A 20,235-nucleotide genomic window follows, 5' to 3' on the forward strand; every position below is an offset into this window, starting at 1 on the left:
AAAAATCCTTTTTCTCCACAATTAGTTCTGTCTGCTGAGATTCTGGCAGAGTCTCACTAGACAGTTCACAAAAGGCTGTACTTCACGGCAGTCTATAGGCTCTCAGTCATAGAAGGCCCCCAGTAACAAGAACTGTTCTGCTCTCTATAAATGTACACTGGCTAGTTTGTCATTATGAAGAGGAAAAATGCAGAGCTATATCAACCCTTCTGGAAGGCCAATTCCTAAAGGATGCCATCAGAAAGAAACAAATATCTCAATCAAATTCTTAGTGGAATAAAGAAAAGGCTGTGCAATTAACACAGGATTAATAAGTTTCTTTGCTCTAATTTCAAATCAAAAGTAGTTTAAATAGGAATGATTTGTATGATCATTTAATATTATTGTTTTAATCCTGGATCCCATTCACAGAATTGAAGAAAGTCTGAATAGTTAAAATAGAAACATTAAGTCAGCAATAAAATCAGGACAGAATCTAACTCTTTTACATTAGTATGGTCGCACCCTCAACCCAAAGAAGCCTGGCGCTAGTGGTAAAGAACCTGTCTACCAATGCAGAAGATGTAAGAAATGTGTGTTCCATCCATGGGTTGGGAAGATCCTCTGGAGGAGGAAATAGCAGCCCGCTCTAGTCTTCTTGCCTGGAAAATTCTATGGACAGAGGAGCCTGGCGGGCTACAGTCCATGCGATCACAGAGTTGAACATGACTGAACGACTAACACTACTAGCACTCACAGATTTTTAAATCTCATGTACACATTGTAGTTTATACCAGTGAATGTAATAGCCATCAATGTGCAATTTACTTTTTTAAATTTTGCAAAATATTAAGCCATCCTATGTAGATTTCTTTTTTGAAAGTAAGTTAATATATACAATTGACTCAAACCAGCTGAATATACAGTATTCAAATTCAATTCTTTAACTTAATGCAATATAATCATCATCATAATTTTGATGTTGCTGTTCAGCCACTAAGTCATATCCAACTGTTTTAAGATATAACCTAACCACCAATAATTGATGCAAAATTTCACACCAATGTTTAATTTTCAATAGCTACATGGTTTTATAAAAAAAATCTACTTACTAACAACATAAAGATGACTCATAATACAAAGGGTTTTATTTCATGAACATATTTTCTAAAAAGGGTTCATTATTTTCCCAAATTAATACCATTCATTACCACTGTAAATACCCTGCTCAGAAATATATCCACAAAAGAGAATATACTAACAAAGTATAATTAACCACCTTTGAAATCTATTTACTCTGGCAATCACTAAGATCAATAACTACATTTTGAATACTTTTAACCAAATCCATATACTGCAAGAAAAAAAAAAAAAGAGGCAATGAAAAGGGTACTCAGGAAAACCTGAAATATTAGAAGTACTAGAAAACGTAGCTATATTACAAGGAAATGAAAGTACATAGTTCCTCTAATGAACAGAAGTATTAGACCAAAATAGTGCAAATTAGATAGATTAAAACTATAATCCATGAGCTGTGCAATTTTAAACTGTGCAGTAGATTTGACTGATTTAAAGAATTTTAAATTGTATGATAAAATCTTATTGTAAATTAGTCAAAACACAAAATAAATTTTTAAAAACTTCTAAAGTATATATACTTTAAGGATTTGTTGTTTAGTCGCTAAGTCGTGTCTGACTCTGCGACCCTATGGACTGCAGCATGCAAGGCTTCCCTGTCCTTCACTATCTCCCGGATTTGCTCAAATTCATGTCCATTGAATTGGTGATGCCATCCAACCAACTCATCTTCTATTGACCCCTTCTCCTCTTGCTTTCAATCGTTCCCAGCATCAGTGCCTTTTGCAGTGAGTTGAAACTTTGTGCCAGGTGGCCAAAATATTGGGGCTTCAGCTTTAGCATCAGTCCTTCCAATGAATATTCAGGGTGGATTTTCTTTAGGACTGACTGGTTTGATCTCCTTGCAGTCCAAGGGCCTCTCAAGAGTTTTCTCCAACACCACAGTTTGAAAGCATCAATTCTTTTAACACTCAAGCCTTCCTTATGATCCAACTCTTACACCTTTACATGACTACTGGAAAAACTATAGCTTTGACTAGACAGACTTTTCTTGGCAAAGTGATGTCTCTGCTTTTTAATACACTATCTAGGTTTTGTCATAGTTTTTCTTTCAAGGGGCAAGCATCTTTTAATTTCATGGCTATAGTCATCATGTGCAGTGATTCTGAAGCCCAAGAAAACAAAGTCTGTCACTATTTCCATTGTTTCCCATCTATTTGCCATGAAGTGGTAGGACTGAATGCCAAAATCTTTGTTTTTTGAATGTTGAGTTCTAAGCTAGCTTTTTCCACTCTCCTCTTTCACCTTCATCAAGAAGCTCCTTAGTTCCTCTTCACTTTCTGCCATCAGGGTGGTGTTATCTGCATATCTGAGGTTATTGATATTTCTCCTGGCAATCTGGATTCCAGATTGTGCTTCATCCAGCTCAGCATTTCACATGATGTACTCTGCATACAAATTAAATAAGCAGGGTGACAATATACAGCTTTGATGTATAGGGCTTCCCTGGTGGCTCAGACAGCAAAGAATCTGCCTGCAGCGTGGGAGACCCAGGTTCAATCCCTGGGTTAGGAAGATTCTCTGGAGAAGTAAATGGCAACCCACTCCAGTATTCTTGCCTGGAAAATCCCAAGGATGGAGGGGCCTGGCAGGATACAGTCCATGGGGTTGCAAAGAGTTGGAAACAACTGAGCCACTTCAATTTCCCAATTTTGAACCAGTTTGCTGTTTCATGTCCAGTTCTAACTGTTGCTTCTTGATCTGCATAACAGGTTTCTCAGGAGGCAGGTAAGGTGGTCTGGTATTCTATCTAAGAATTTTCCACAGTTTGTTGTGATCCACAGAATCAACGGCTTTAGCATAGTCAATGAAGCAGAAGTAGATGTTTTTCTGGAACTTTCTTGCCTTTTTTATGATCCAACAGATGTTGGAAATTTGATCTCTGGTTCCTCTGCCTTTTCTAAAACCAGCTTGAACATCTGGAAGTTCATGGTTCATGTACTGTTGAAGCCTAGCTTGGAGAATTTTGAGCATTACTTTGCTAGCTAGGGTGTGAGTACAATTGTGCACTAGTTTGAATATTCTTTGGCATTGCCTTTCTTTGGGATTGGAATGAAAACTGACCTTTTCCAGTCCTGTGGCCACTGCTGAGTTTTCCAAATTTGCTGGCATATTGAGTACAGCACTTCCACAGCATCAACTTTCAGGATCTGAAATAGCTCAGCTGGAATTCCATCACCTCCACTAGCTTTGTTCATAGTGATGCTTTCTAAGGCCCCCTTGACTTCACACTCCAGGGTGTCTGGCTCTAGGTGAGTGATCACACCATCATAGTTATCCAAAGTCATTAAAATCTTTTTTGTATAGTTCTGTGTGTTCTTGCCACCTCTTCTTAATATCTTCTGCTTCTGTTAGGTCTATACAGTTTCTGTCCTTTATTGTGCCTATCTTTGCATGAAATGGTTCCTTGGTATCTCTAATTTTCTTGAAGAGATCTCTAGTCTTTCCCATTCTATTGCTTTCTCTATTTCTTTGCAGTGTTCACTTAAGAAGGCTTTCTTATCTCTACTTGATATTCTTTGGAACTCTGCCTTCAAATGGGTATACATTCCTCTTCTCCTTTGCATTTTGCTTCTCTTTTCTCAGCTATTTGTAAGGCCTCCTCAGACAACCATTTTGTCTTTTTGCATTTCTTTTTCTTGGAGATGGTTTTGATCACCACTTCCTGTAAAATATTATGAACCTCCATCCATGGTTTCTTCAGGTACTCTATCAGATTATAACCATTAGTGAAAGTATTAGTCGCTCAGTGGCAAGTGATTCTTTGCAACCCCATGGACTGTAGCCTGCCAGGTTTCAATGTCCACTGAATTCACAAGGCAAGAATACCAGAGTGGGTTGCCATTCCCTTCTCCAGAGGATCTTCCCAACCCAAGGATTGAACCTAGAGTCACCAGGGAAGCCCTCATACTCATGAGGATAGTTACAAAAAAAATAATAAGTATTGGTAGAATATGGAGAAATAAGAACCCTTGTGCACTACTAGTAAGAATGTAAAATGCAGTTGCTGTGGAAAACAGCATGGCAGGTTCTAAAAAAATTAAACTCAGAATTAATATATGGTCCAGCAATTCCACTTATGGGTACATTCACAAAATAACTGAAAACAAAGACTCAAATAGATACTTGTACATAAATATTCATAGCAGCATTATTAGCAAAATCAAAAAGCAAAAACTGTCAAATATTAATAATCATATTTTAGTTGACCATGTATCATAACACTAGGAAGCTAAGTATACATGTAGAAATAACTAATATGCAATGATTAGTAAATAAATGGGAATTTTATTTTGGTATTGTACTTATTTTTGAGAAACTTAGAAATTTAATTTGCTCCATGAACTTGCCTCGTTATCTACCCATTTCTTTTGTTAACTGTGCGTGTGTGAAGTTGCTCAGTCATGTCCGACTCTTTGCGACCCTGTGGACTGTAGCCCACCAGGCTCCTCTGTCCATGCGATTCTCCAGGCAAGAATACTGGAGTGGGTTGCCATTTCCTTCTCCCAGGGGATCTTCCCGACCCAGGGATAGAACCCGGGTCTCTTGCATTGCAGGCAGATGCTTTATCCTCTGAGCCACCAGGGAAGCCTTTTGTTACCTGACCTGTTTACATTTCCAAGTTTCTTAAGTGTCAATCTAAATTCTGAGCTCAAAGGATAAACTGTGACAGCTGTGATGTTATCAATTATTAGAGTGTACAATCAATTCTAGTTTTTTGTATAAATTTCCTGAAAGAAAATGAGGTATCCTGGAAATGGATATTAAAAGATATTATTTCTAACTCTGATTTTCCTACTTATTGTTGTGTCTATGAACAAATCATTTAACCCCTCTGCATCTCAATTTCATTTTTGTATATCTGTAACATGAAGACTGGCTGCTCTATTTTTTTTTTCCTAATGATGAGTCTATGTTATTCTATTAAGTGGAACAGATCATAGTTCTAGTTTGTTTTAAAAGGCAATCTTTTTGCCTGAAAAATCCCAAGGACAGAGGAGCCTGGTGGGCAACAAAGGGTCACAGAGTCAGACATGACTGAGCACCTAAGCAAGCTTATGGAGAAAATTTAAACTGTCTTCATCATACTGCACTCACCTGACAGAAGCAAGAAAGACCTAATTATTAACTGGAAAAATAAACACCAGCGGTCAAGAGATCATTTAATATTCTGGGAAAATATGCAGAGTAAAAGGAAAGACAAAGATCTACAAAAGACTTGGTTAAATTCAGTGGAAACAACAGAGAATATAATTTATAATATATGCACAAATAAAGTATTTAATTCTAGTTTAAATTTATTCCAATAATGTCTAATCTTCACCTAAGCAATTAATATTATCTTAAAATGTTCAACTGATCAAGTAAAAATTATAATACCCTGCTAGTAGATATCTTATGCTTTTCTGAGCCAGGTAGAACTTGTAGCAGGAACTAACAGCTGTTGTGCCAGGGGGTACAACCCAAGCTAAAACCTTAAACTAATTCTTTGAGAGTCATCCAACGGACTAAGGAAAGATCTGTGTAAGAGGGATAAGACTAATTATGCTCACATACCAGACTTTGGAATGGAACTGAAGAGTATGAGGAGGAGAATGTGGGCAAGGGTAATTCTGGAGGGTAGTAACAAAGAGCCTGAAGGGCATAATGGAAATCATAAAGGAGAAAGAGATATGCTTAAGTTTATACCAACAGGATATCAAAACAAATATGTATGAGTTTAACAAAGGGAATAAGAAATATAGATGTTGTGGTGATGACAGTAATAGTATTACAAAACACAACAAATATATGAAAAGTTCATATTTATGAAGGCCAAATCATTGAGCTATACTGGTTATTAAGCAATAACTTTACTGGTTTGGAATGCCTTAAAGAAAGGAATTGAGTTGCTGTACTTTTGGCACGTCTTGTAAATAACGGAAGCTAGTTTACCATAAAGATGTCAGTTATTAATCTACAAATTAAACATAATGATTATGAAACCTCTAACAGAATTTTTATAAAGTTAGATGATTCTCATGAGGGAAAGTAATTCACAAAAACAGCCAAGAAAATTTTGAAAAACAATCAGAGGCATATTTCAGAGATGTTGCAGGTTCACTTTCAAACTACTGCAATAAAGGAAATATAGCAATAAAGAAAGTCACGAATGTTTTGGTTTGCTGAAGAATATAATAGTTATATTTATACTATACTATAATCTATTAAGTGTGCAATAGCATTGTATCTTTTTAAAAAAAACTGTTATTTAATTTAAAAATACTTTATTGCTAAAAAATGCAAAGCATCAACTGAGACTTCAACAAGTCACAATCTTTCTGAAATAGTAAATCAAGGATCAGTGATCACTGTTTTAAAAAAAGGTGGTAATAATAATGCAAGAGTTTGAAATAAAGTGAGAGTTCCCAAAATGTGACAGACACAAGTGACCAAATGCTGTTGGGAAATGGTGCTGACAGACTTGATCAATGCAGGGTTTCCACAAACCTTCAATTACTGTATCTGTGAAGCACAATAAAATAAGGTATGCCTGTGTAAGGCAGGATTTGCCTTACCAATTAATATGCTACAGCAATTAAAATATCATGGTGTTAGCACAGGCACACACATATAGATCAAATAAACAGCTCAAAGTACAGAAACAAATTACTTAGATCTGTAAATTTATTATATAATAAAAGTGCTATTTCAAATCTGTGGTGAAAAGCTAGAATATTCAGTAGATGATACTGAGACAACTAGCTATCCCTCCATGGAAGAAAAATATTTAAATCGTCTTATAAAATAGTTACATCACATACCAAGGAATTCCAGATAGAGTAATATATACACACACTGTATTGTTTGTATAAATTACTGGGATAAAATGTAAGAATTTTAAAAATCAAAATACAATATCCACTGGACTTTCTTGGTGGTCCAGTGGTTAAGAATCCACCTGCCAATGCAAAAGACATGGATTCGATCCCTGGTCCAGGAAGATCCCACATGCCACAGAGCAACTAAGCTTGTACACAATTTACTAAGCCTGTGCCCTAGAGCCTGTGAACTGTAACTGCTGAGGCCACACACCTAGAGCCTGTGTTCCACAATAAGAGAAGCCACTGCAATGAGACGTGCACTACAATGAAGAGCAGACCTCGTCTGCCCAACTAAAGGAAGCCCATGCGCAGCAAAGACCCAGCACAGACAAAAATAAATAATTAATTTTTAAAAAGGCTATCCATGAACTGTAGAATATCTACAAAGCAAAATAACTTCTGAACAATAGAAGGTACTGCAGACTAAATTAAAGGAAAAATCAGAGATAATAAGTACGGTACACAGAGTAGATAAAAGGCTAATACCTAGAATATATAAAGGACTCAGGAATCAAGAAAAAAATTACCCCCTAAATTGGAGGAATAAAGCACAGGGTATGAACACAGTAGACGTTAATGCCAACTATGTTGCTAATCACCTTAACAACTTATTGACCAGAGACATATTAATACGTCTTTTGTTACCCCAACATTACTAACCAGAGATGTTTCAGTATTCACTTACATAATAAATCACCAGCCACAGGCATTAGTTTCTGCAATAATGCCCCAGTCAATGTGTTAAATGAGAATAGACTACACCAACAGGAAGAGAAAATGTGTCAAGTAATGAAAACAAAAAGCCGGGACCCAGTGATGTTTCCTGAAAGAACCCCATTTTAAATACAGACACAGAGGTTAAGAGAGATGAACAACAAGAAAAAAGAAAAGAGATGGAGAAATGCACATCATGCTTACAGAAATCAAATCTTACTTCTGTAGCTATATTAATCTCCAAGCAAATTTCAGCAAAAAGAACATTATCACAAATAAAGAAGGGCATTACATCATCATAAAGGAGTCAATTCTCCAAGAAAACATTAACAGTTCTAAAGGTGTATATGCCACCTTTAGAGCATGTCAAAATATGTGAGGAAAAAACTAAACGAACTGCGAGGAGAAACAAAGAAATCCATTAGAATAGCTGGAGACTTCAATACTCTTTTAATAGTAATTTGACACAGACACTAGGCAGAATATCAGTAAGGATACAGTTGAACTGAAAAGCCCATTCAATCAACTGAATTTAATGGACATTTATGGAATGCTTCATCCAACAACAGAATATACATTAATATATATACATGGAATATACATAAAACAGTCACAAAGACAGACCACCTTCTTGGCCATAATACACATTAACAAATTTAAAAAAAATAAAAAACACACCATGTATATGCTCAGTCAACAATGGAATTAAACTAGAAATCAGTAACAGAAAACTAGAAAATCCCTAATTACAGCTGACCCTCTAACAACACGCATTTGACCTGTACAGGTCCACTTACACATAGATTTTTTTTTTAAGTACATACATGTACTATAAATGCATTTTCTCTTCCTTATGATTTCCTCAACATTTACTTTTCTCTAGCTTACTTTATTGTAAGAATATAGTATATCATATATACAACATACAAAATAACTTAATCAACTATTCATGTTATCAGTAAGGCTTTTGGCCAACAGTATGCTATTTGTAAGATATCAAGTTTGGAGGGAGTCAAAATTATACATGAATTTTCAAATTCACAGAGAAGCACCCCTAACCTCCATGATACTCAAGAGATAATTGTATTTGGAGACTAAACAACATATTTCTAAATAACTTATGGGTCAAAAGAGGAATTCTCAAGAGAAATTTTAAAGTATTTTGAACAAAATGAAAATACCTTTCAAAATTTTGTGGGATACACCAAATGCAGTGTTTAGAAATTTATAACACTGAATGTATATATTAGAAAAAAAGAAAAATTTAACCACCTAAGTTTCCACTATAAAAAACTATAGAAGAGAGCAATGAATAGAAACCTCAGGCATTTCCACTGGGGCTCTGTTCTATATTCTGGGTTTGGGCCACAGGCTATTCCCACAGCAACATGAACTTAAACAACAGCTTCTGTCACAAAGCACACATTTCTGTCAGATTCTCCATTCGAGCCCTCAAAGACCTGCTATGGTGTGGACTAGACCAAAGCCCCCAGATCACATCTGAAGAAACTTCTCACCTGAATGATTGGCTGTTCCTCCCAATCGTAGCTCTGAACTTGTGGACATGAAACACCTTGAAACAGTCCCTGCAGAAGGCTTCTCCTCTTATATCCCCAGGGCAGGTAACCATCTCAACACTAAGACCTGGGTACACCCAACTGCCTGCAGGCCCAAGTGCTGGACACCTCATACCAAACAACCAGCAAGACAGTAACACAGCCCCTCTCATCAAGAGAGGATGCCTATAGGCATACTAAGCTCACAGACACCTCAAGCCATACCACCTGATGCAGTCCTTCCCACAAGAGGGTGAACACTCAGCATCACCCACCAGTGTGTAGACTACTGTCCCTCCCACCAGGAAGCCTACACAATCCCCTGGGCCAGCCTCACCAACGAAGGGGCAAACAACAGAAGCAAGTGGAAAGGAGCCTGCAGTTGATAGAAAGGAGATCATAAACAAAGTAAGTTAAACAAAATGATACAAAAGAGAAATATGCTGCAGATGAAGGAGCAAGGTAAAAACCCACAAGACCAAATAAACGAAGAGAAAATAGGCAATCTACTTGAAAATAATTCACAGTAATGACAGTAAAGATGACTCAAAGACTCAGAATGGAGGCACAGACTGAGAAGTTACAAGAAATGTTTAACAAAGACCTAGCAGAACTAAAAAACAATCAGTGATAAACACAACTGAAGTGGAAAACACACTAGATGGAATCAACAACAGAATAACTGAGGAAGAAGAACAGATAAGTGAGTTAGAAGATAAAATGGTGAAAATAACTGCTGTGGAGCAGAATAAAGAACAAAAAGAGATGAGGATAGTCTCAGAAACTTTTAGGACAACTTTAAACGTACCAATGGAAACAGTGACAGACTTCATTTTCTTGGGCTCCTAAATCACTGCAGACAGTGACTGCAGCCATGAAATTAAAAGATGCTTGCTCCTTGGAAGAAAAGCTCTGACAAACCTAGACAGCATATTAAAAAGCAGAGACATTACTTTGCAACAAAGGTCCATCTAGTCAAAGCTATGGTGTTTCCAGTAGTCATGTATGGATGTGAAAGTTGGACTATAAAGAAAGCTGAGTGTCAAAGAATTGATGCTTTTGAACTGGTTTTAGAGAAGGCTCTTGAGAGTCCCTTGGACTGTAAGGAGATCCAACCAGTCCATCCTAAAGGAAATCAGTCCTGGGTGTTCTTTGGAAGGAATGATGCTAAAGCTCAAACTCCAGTACTTTGGCCATCTCATGCGAAGAGTTGACTCATTGGAAAAGACTCTGATGCTGGGAAAGACTGAAGGTAGGAGGAGAAGGGGACGACAGAGAATAAGATGGTTGGACGGCATCACTGACTCGATGGACATGAGTTTAAGCAAGCTTCAGGAGTTGGTGACGGACAGGAAAGCCTGGCATTCTGCAGTCCATGGGGTCACAAAGAGTTGGACACGACTGAGCAACTGAACTGAACTGACTGAAATGTAACAACAGTCAAACTATACAGGTCCCATGAAAAAAGAAAGGGTTTGAGAGAATATTTGAAGACATTCTAGTTGAAAACTTCCCTAACATGTTACCAGCAGTCATGTACGAAAGTGACAGTTGGACAGTAAAGAAGGCTGAGTGCCGAAGAACTGATGTTTTCAAACTGTGGTGCTGGAGAAGACTCTTGAGAGTCCCTTGGGCTGCAAGGAGATCCAACCTGTCAATCTTAAAGGAAACCAGTCCTGAACATTCACTGGAGCTGAAGCTCCAATACTTAGGCCACCAGATATGAAGAGCTGACTCACTGGAAAAGACCCTGATGCTGGGAAAGATTGAGGGCAGGAGGAGAGGGGACGACAGAGGATGAGATGGTTGGATGGCATCACTTACTCAACGGACATGAGTCTGAGCAAACTCAGGGAGATGGTGAAGGAAAGGAGGCCTGGCATGCTGTAGTTCATAAAGCTGGAAAGAGTCAGACAAGTGACTGAATAACAAGAGTATAGGAAAGGAAATAGCTCACCCAAGTCCAAGAAGGACAGAGAGTCCCATACAGGATAAACCCAAGGAGAAACACAGCACAACACATATTTGTCCAAGTAAAAAACTTAAATTCAAAGAAAAAAATATTAAAAGCAGAAAGAGAAAAGCAACGAATAACATACAAGGGAATTCCCATAAATATATTAGCTGATTTTTCAGCAGAAACTCTGCAGGCCAGAGGCAGTGGCAGGACATATTTAAAGTGATGATAGGGAAAAACCAACAACCAAGATAACTCTACCCAGCAAGGATCTCAATCAAATTCAACTGAGAAATCAAAAGTTTTACAGACAAGCAAAAGCTAAGAGAATTCAGCACTACCAAACCAGCTTTACAACAAATGCTACAAGAACTTCTCTAAGTGAGAAACACGAGAAGAAAGACATACAAAAGAAAAAAACATACAAAAAGAAACTCAAAACAAAATTAAGAAAATGGTAATGGTAACACTCATTATCAATAATTACCTTAGATGGAAATGCATTAAGTGATCCAACCAAACGACACTGACTGGCTGAATGGATACAAAAGTAAGGCTTGTATAGTTGCTCTCTACAGAAGCCCCACTTCAGATCTAAGAAGACATATATACTGAAAGTGAGGGGATGAAAAATATGTTCTATGCAAACAGAAATCAAAAGAAAGCTGGAGTAGAAATACTCATATCAGACAAAATAGACTTTAAAACAAAGACTATTTCAAGAGACAATGAAAGACACTACATAACGATCTAAGGATCATTTCAAGAAGATATTAATCGTAAATATTTATGTGCCCAACACAGCACTTCAGTGTATAAGGCAAATGCTAACAGCCATGAAAGGGAGAGTCAGCAATGACACAATAGTAGGGCACTCTAACACTACTCGTGTACTTGTACCAATAGACAGATTACCCAGACAGAAAACTGCTAAGGAAACACAGCCCTTAAACGACACATTAAACTAAACAGACTTTACATTTATAGGACATTCCATCCAAGAAAAGCAAAATATACTTTTTCTCAAGTGCACATGGAACATTCTCTATGATAGATCACATTTTAGATCTATCACATGATAGATCACATAGAAAACTGCAATCTCATCAAGCATCTTTTGCGACCACAATGCTATGAGGTTAGAAATTAATTACAGGGGGAAAAAAAAACTGTAAAAAACACAAACATGGAGGCTAAACAATACGTTACTACATAACAAAGACATCACAGTGAAGAAATCAAAGAAGAAATTTTAAAAATACTTAGAAACAAATGACAATGAAAACACAACAACCCAAAACCTATGAGACACAGCAAAAGCAAATCTCAGAGGGAAATTTATAGCAATACAATTCCTCCTCGAGAAACAAGAAAAATCTCAAATAAACAACCTAACTTTTCACCTAAAGCAACTAGAGAAAGAAGAACAAATAAAACCAAAGTTAGTTAAAGGAAAAGAAATCATATAGATTAGACAAGAAATACATGAAATAGAAATGAAGAAAACAATAGCAAAGATCAGTGAAACTAAAAACAGGTTGTTTGAGAAGATAAACCAGATAAACAAAGTGAAATGAAAGTTGCTCAGTCATGTCCAACTCTGTGACCCATGGACTGAAGCACACCGGGTTTCTCTGTCCATGGAATTCTCCAGTCCAGAATACTGGAATGGGTAGCTGCTCCCATCTTCAGGGGAATATCTGGAACCCAGGGATCGAACCCAGGTCTCATACATTTCAGGAGGATTCTTTACCATCTGAGCCACCAGATAAACATTTAGCTTCCATCAAGGAAAAAAGGTAGAGTATTCAAACCAATAAAATTAGAAATGGAAAAGGAGAAGTTACGATGGACAATGCAGAAATACAAAGGATCATAACAGACTATCACAAACAACTATATGCCAATGAAATGGACAATCTGGCAAAAATAGACAAATTCTTTAAAAAGTATAACCTTCTAAGACTGAACCATGGAGAAATACAAAATATGAACAGAGCAATGACCAGTAATGAAACTGAAACTCTGGTGTTAATAAGTCTTCCAAAAAACAAAAGTCCAAGACCAGATGGCTTCACAGGTGAATTCTATCCAACATTTAAGTAAGAGCTAAACTTTTCAAACTCATCCCAAAAATTAGAGGGAGGAATACTCCTAAGCTCATTCTATGAAGCCACCATTACTCTGATACCAAAACCAAACAAAAGTATCACAAAAAAAGAAAATTACAGGACAGTATCACCAATGAACCTAGACGCAGAAAGTCATCAACAAAATACCAGCAAACTGAATCCAACAATATGTTAAAAGGGGATTCCTTGGTGGCTCAAACATCCAAAGCAATCTTAAAAAAGAAAAACAGAAGAATCAGGCTCCCTGACTTCAGACTATACTAAAAACCTACAATCATCAAAGCACTACGGTACTGGAACAAAAAAGGAAATATATATCAATGAAGCAGAATAGAAAGCCCAGTGATACACCCATGCACCTATGAACTAATCTATGACAAAGGAGGCAAGAATATAGAGCGCAGACATTTTTTTCCAATATGTGGTGCTAGAAAATCTCTTTAAGGATGAAACTACAACACCCCCTAATGCCACATACAAAAAAAAAAAAACAAAACCCAAAACCTCAAAATGCATTAAAGACCTAAATGTAAGGCTAGACATTATAAAACTCTCAGATGAAAACAGGCAGAACACTCTTTGACATAAATCTCACCTCCTAGAGTAATGAAAATAAAACCAAAATTAAACCAATGAAACCTATTTACACTCAAAAGTTCTTGAACACTAAAGGAAACCATAAACCAGATGAAAAGACAACCCTGAGAATGTGAAAGAAAAGTATTTGCAAATGAAGCAACTAGCATAAGGATTAATCTCCAAAATATACAAAAGCTCATGTACCTCAATATCAAAAAAACAATCCAATCAACAAATGGCACAGGACCTAAATAGGCAGAAGACCTAAACAGACATTTCTCTAAAGAATACATGAATATGGACAACAAACACATGAAAAGATGCTCAACATCAGTAATTATTAGAGAAATAACTTACACCAATAAGAATGACCATCATCAAAAAAATCTACAAGCAATGAGTTCTGGAGAGGGTGTGGAGAAAAGGGAACACTGTTGGTGGGAATGTAAACTGATATACCCACCATATAACCAGCAAAACATACAGTATCATTTACATTATCACCAAAAAAATAAATAATATTTAGGAGTAAGTCTAAGAAAGCATCTATATGAAGAATACTAGAAAACTCTGACGAAGGAAATCACAAATATCTAATAAAATGAAGGGGCTATTCCATGTTCACCCATGCTCGTCCTGACTTAATATTGTTAAGGTGCCAGCCCTCCCCAAGTTACTCTATAGACCATCACATCCAAATCAAGATTCCAAAAAGTTCTTTTGTGGATATCAGCAAACTGATTCCAAATTCAAATAGAAGGACAAAAGATCCAAAATTGCCAAATTCAGACTTAAATTGAAGAAAGTAGGGAAAACCACTAGACCATTCAGGTATGACCTAAATCAAATCCCTTATGATTATACAGTGGAAGTGAGAAATAGATTTAAGGGCCTAGATCTGATAGATAGAGTGCCTGATGAACTATGGAATGAGGTTCGTGACATTGTACAGGAGACAGGGACCAAGACCATCCCCATGGAAAAGAAATGCAAAAAAGCAAAATGGCTGTCTGGGAAGGCCTTACAAATAGCTGTGAAAAGAAGAGAAGCGAAAAGCAAAGGAGAACAGGAAAGATATAAACACCTGAATGCAGAGTTCCAAAGAATAGCAAGAAGAGATAAGAAAGCCTTCTTCAGCAATCAATGCAAAGAAATAGAGGAAAACAACAGAATGGGAAAGACTAGGGATCTCTTCAAGAAAATCAGAGATACCAAAGGAACATATCATGCAAAGATGAGCTCGATAAAGGACAGAAATGGTATGGACCTAAGAGAAGCAGAAGATATTAAGAAGAGATGGCAAGAATACACAGAAGAACTGTACAAAAAAGATCTTCACGACCCAGATAATCACGATGGTGTGATCACTGACCTAGAGTCAGACATCCTGGAATGTGAAGTCAAGTGGGCCTTAGAAAGCATCACTACGAACAAAGCTAGTGGAGGTGATGGAATTCCAGTGGAGCTATTCCAAATCCTGAAAGATGATGCTGTGAAAGTGCTGCACTCAATATGCCAGCAAATTTGGAAAACTCAGCAGTGGCCACAGGACTGGAAAAGGTCAGTTTTCATTCCAATCCCAAAGAAAGGCAATGCCAAAGAATGCTCAAACTACTGCACAATTGCACTCATCTCACACGCTAGTAAAGTAATGCTCAAAATTCTCCAAGCCAGGCTTCAGCAATCTGTGAACCGTGAACTTCCTGATGTTCAAGCTGGTTTTAGAAAAGGCAGAGGAACCAGAGATCAAATTGCCAACATCTGCTGGATCATGGAAAAAGCAAGAGAGTTCCAGAAAAAGATCTATTTCTGCTTTATGGACTATGCCAAAGCCTTTGACTGTGTGGATCACAATAAACTGTGGAAAATTCTGAAAGAGATGGGAATAGCAGACCACCTGATCTGCCTCTTGAGAAATTTGTATGCAGGTCAGGAAGCAACAGCTAGAACTGGACATAGAACAACAGACTGGTTCCAAATAGGAAAAGGAGTTCGTCAAGGCTGTATATTGTCACCCTATTTATTTAACTTATATGCAGAGTACATCATGAGAAACGTTGGACTGGAAGAAGCACAAGCTGGAATCAAGATTGCCAGGAGAAATATCAATAACCTCAGATATGCAGATGACACCACCCTTATGGCAGAAAGTGAAGAGGAACTCAAAAGCCTGTTGATGAAAGGGAAAGTGGAGAGTGAAAAAGTTGGCTTAAAGCTCAACATTCAGAAAACAAAGATCATGGCATCCGGTCCCATCATTTCATGGGAAATAGATGGGGAAACAGTGGAAACAGTGTCAGACTTTATTTTTCTGTGCTCCAAAATCACTACAGATGGTGACTGTAGCCATAAAATTCAAAGACGCTTACTCCTTGGAAGGAAAGTTATGAGCAACCTAGATAGCATATTCAAAAGCAGAGACATTACTTTGCCAACAAAGGTTCGTCTAGTCAAGGCTATGGTTTTTCCTGTGGTCACGTATGGATGTGAGAGTTGGACTGTGAAGAAAGCTGAGCACCGAAGAATTGATGCTTTTGAACTGTGGTGTTGGAGAAGACTCTCGAGAGTCCCTTGGACTGCAAGGAGATCAGCCCTGGGATTTCTTTGGAAGGAATAATGCTGAAGCTGAAACTCCAGTACTTTGGCCACCTCATGCAAAGAGTTGATTCATTGGAAAAGACTCTGATGCTGGGAGGGATTGGGGGCAGGAGGAGAAGGGGACGACAGAGGATGAGATGGCTGGATGGCATCACTGACTCGATGGATGTGAGTCTCCGTGAACTCCGGGAGTTGGTGATGGACAGGGAGGCCTGGTGTGCTGGGATTCATGGGGTCACAAAGAGTCGGACACGACTGAGCGACTGATCTGATCTGATGAAAGAATAACAAAATCAGAGGACTAACACTGACTTCAGACTCACTGCTGCTGCTGCCAAGTCGCTTCAGTCGTGTCTGACCCTGTGCGATCCCATAGACGGCAGCCCACCAGGCTCCCCCGTCCCTGGGATTCTCCAGGCAAGAACAGTGGCGGTACACATCAGTAATTAAGACAATGTAGCACTGACAAAAGAACAGACAAATAGATCAGTGACACACAATTGACAGCCAAGAAATATACTACTCAAATAGAGTCAACTGATCTTTGGGAAAGAAGCAAAGGCAATCCAAGGGAAAAAAGAAAATCTATTTAACATGAGGAACTAGAACACAGCTCCTGCAAAAGAATGAATCTACATACTAACCTTACACCTTTTACAAAAATTAATTCAAAAACAGATCATAGCTCTGAATGTAAGAAACAAAACTACCAAACTTCTAGAACATAACATAGAAGTCTAGGTGACTTTGGGTTGGTGCCTGAGAGCCCGTGCTCCCCAACAAGAGCAGCCGCCACCATGAGAAAGCCACACACAATTAGGCAGTAGCCCCCGTGCTGCAATGAGAAAGTTCCTGCAGAAACGAAGACTAGTGCAGCCAAAAAAAAATTTTTTTTTAAAGTGTACAAAAGATCTGAACAGACACCTCACCAAAGAAGATATATGAAAGGTGTTTCAAAATCATATTTCATTTGGGAATTGAAAATTAAGGTAACAGTGAGATGCTACTACATACATGAATTGGAATGGGCTTCCCTGGTGGCTCAAATGGTAAAGAATCTACCTGCAAGGCAGGAGACTCAGGTTCAATTTCTGGGTTGGGAAGAAGGGAATGGCTACCCATTCCTGTATTATTGCTTAGAGAATTCCATGGACAGAGGAGCCTGGTGGGTTACAGTCCATGAGCATGTGGAGCAAGAAGTCTCATTCACAGTGGTAGAAATGCAAAATGGTATAATCACTTTAGAAGATAGTTTGGCAGATCTGTACAAAGCTAAACAAAGTCTCAACATACAGTCAGCAACTGTGCTACTAGGGTTTACCTAAATGAACTGAAACTACATGTCCACACAAAATCTGCACAATAATGTTTATCACAGCTTTTTCATAATTGCCAAAAATTGGAAATGTCCAAATGTCCTTAAATAGGTAAATTGGTAAACTGTGGTGGAGCCACACAATGGAATGTAATTTAGTGGGGGAAAAAAAAAGAATTGGGCTGGAGAAAACGTTTACAAATCACTTATATGACAACCTTTATGCACAACATAAAGAAAACTACTTAAACTCAACAAAACCACCACCAACTCAATCCAAAAATGAACAGAAGATTTAAATAGACATTTCTCCAAAGGAGGTATACGAATGGCCAATAAGCACATGAAAAGATCTTCAACATCACTAATTATTAGGGAAATGTAAATTAAAACCAAAAGATACATCATACTCATTAGGATGACAAAGCAGAGGAAGGGAAGGAGCAAGGGTATGCAAGGATATACAAAAAATTTCTATTCAGCCTTGAAAAGCAAGAAAGTTCTGATATACGCTACAACAGGATTATGAAACCTGAAGAAATGCTAAGTGAAATAAGTCAGAGAAGGACAAATGGTGCATGGTTCCATTGATACAAATTATCTGAGCAGTCAAATGCACAGACAGAAAATAGAATGGTGAGTGCCAGGGCCTAGTGGGAGGAATAATGGAGAGTTATTATTCAATAGGTACAAAGTTTCAGTTTTGTAAGATGAAAAAAAGTTCTAGAACTTTATGATGGTGATGGTTTCAGAACAATATAAATGTACTTAATGTCACTGCTGCTGCTAAGGTGCTTCAGTCATGTCTGACTTTGTGACCCCATGGACTGTAGCCCACCAGGCTCCTCTGTCCATGGAATTTTCCAGATGAGAATACTGGAATGGGTTCCAGTATTGGTAACGCCCTCCTCCAGGTAATGCCACCAAACTACACTGTAAAATGGTTCAAATGGTAAATTTTGTGTATTTTAATAATCAAAAAACTATATATGCCTTGTGAAGAAATTGCTGAACCCTGGTTTATGCTACCAATAAAGAGAAACACAAAAAGTGTGTCAACACCAAAGATTTATAACTTTGCCTAGAGAAAGAAGGCAATGGCACCCCACTCTAGTACTCTTGCCTAGCAATTCCATGGACAGAGGAGCCTGGTGGGCTGCAGTCCCTGGGGTCGCTAAGAGTTGGACACAACTGAGCGACTTCACTTTCATTTTTCACTTTCATGCATTGGAGAAGGAAATGGCAACCCACTCCAGTGTTCTTGCCTGGAGAATCCCAGGGACGGGGAGCCTGTCTATGGGGTCGCACAGTTGGACACGACTGAAGCGACTTAGCAGCAGCAGCAGCAGCAGAGAAAGAAAGCCTCTCCGTGTATGTATGCCAAAGTACTCTGTATATAACAATTACTCATGTCTTCACAAATGCTTAGAAGACCAAATTGAAGCTGCTGAACTTCAGTGTCAATATTGATACTGCCTCACATAATGTATTTTCCAAAATTAAAGTTTTTAAAAACTTCTAGCTTGTGTCTATAGAATACAAATTACGTAATATTCTGGTGCCATACTTAATTACAATAACTATCTTTGTGATTTTTCAGACCATTGCACTGGCAGCACTATTCAACATGTTTTCCATTAAAATAGTTGGTAGTTTAGAATTATGTCATTAACAGATTTATGTTACAAATAAGCAAATAATAGCAAATGTTTTAAAATATATTTATGAAAATTTAATGGACAAAATACAAAGAAAAGCAAGCCCAGATGAATTCCCTGACTCCTCCACCAAAGTAAGTAAACTACTGAACATTTTCAGTTATTTACCTAGCTTGTCTTTTAGAATCAAGATCCTTAATCACAGTAATATTACTTCAAAGGTACTTAGTATCCTTTGAGGGGGGAAAAAATGGATTCTAAGAATCAACCATGCATTCTCAATGTTCCTCTAAAGACTGTGTTAGCTATCACAGCAGTGCACCAATATTCCAGTCCTCCATCCAAACACATGGTGAGAGTACACTTCACAGCCGTCTCTGAACTTGGTGTGGGCATGTGACTTACTTTAGCCATCAGACTGAAAGGGACAGTATCCAGCAGAAGCTTTAAAAATTGGTGTGTTATTACCTATCTCTTTTCTGTCAGAATGATGGTGAGTCTGGGTCTCCAAGTGAGGACAAATGGAGGAATAGAATTCCCAGCTGTCCCACTAGGGACATGCACCATGAATAAGAAACCAATCTTTATCATTATCAGCCACAGAAATGTTGGGGTTTAGGATACTGACAGCTTGAAAAGAAATTCTCTAGTCAAGGAATTTCCTAAGGAATGCCATATGAGAACTTAAGTTATAGGGTGTCTTTTTACATTGCCTGTTTGAGGTTAGAAGTGTTATAGAAGGAGAG

At 37.8% G+C, this 20,235-nt stretch overlaps 1 protein-coding gene across 1 annotated transcript in view; it reads right to left on the reverse strand.

Annotated features, from left to right (window-relative positions):
- The window catches only part of NDUFS4 (NADH:ubiquinone oxidoreductase subunit S4), a 115,633-nt gene that overhangs the window by 54,826 nt on the left and 40,572 nt on the right, over positions 1–20,235 (reverse strand). The gene's annotated exons all lie outside the window — the stretch shown is intronic.

Source organism: Bos indicus, chromosome 20 (assembly GCF_029378745.1).
Source record: "Bos indicus isolate NIAB-ARS_2022 breed Sahiwal x Tharparkar chromosome 20, NIAB-ARS_B.indTharparkar_mat_pri_1.0, whole genome shotgun sequence".
Classification (NCBI taxonomy): Eukaryota; Metazoa; Chordata; class Mammalia; order Artiodactyla; family Bovidae; genus Bos; species Bos indicus.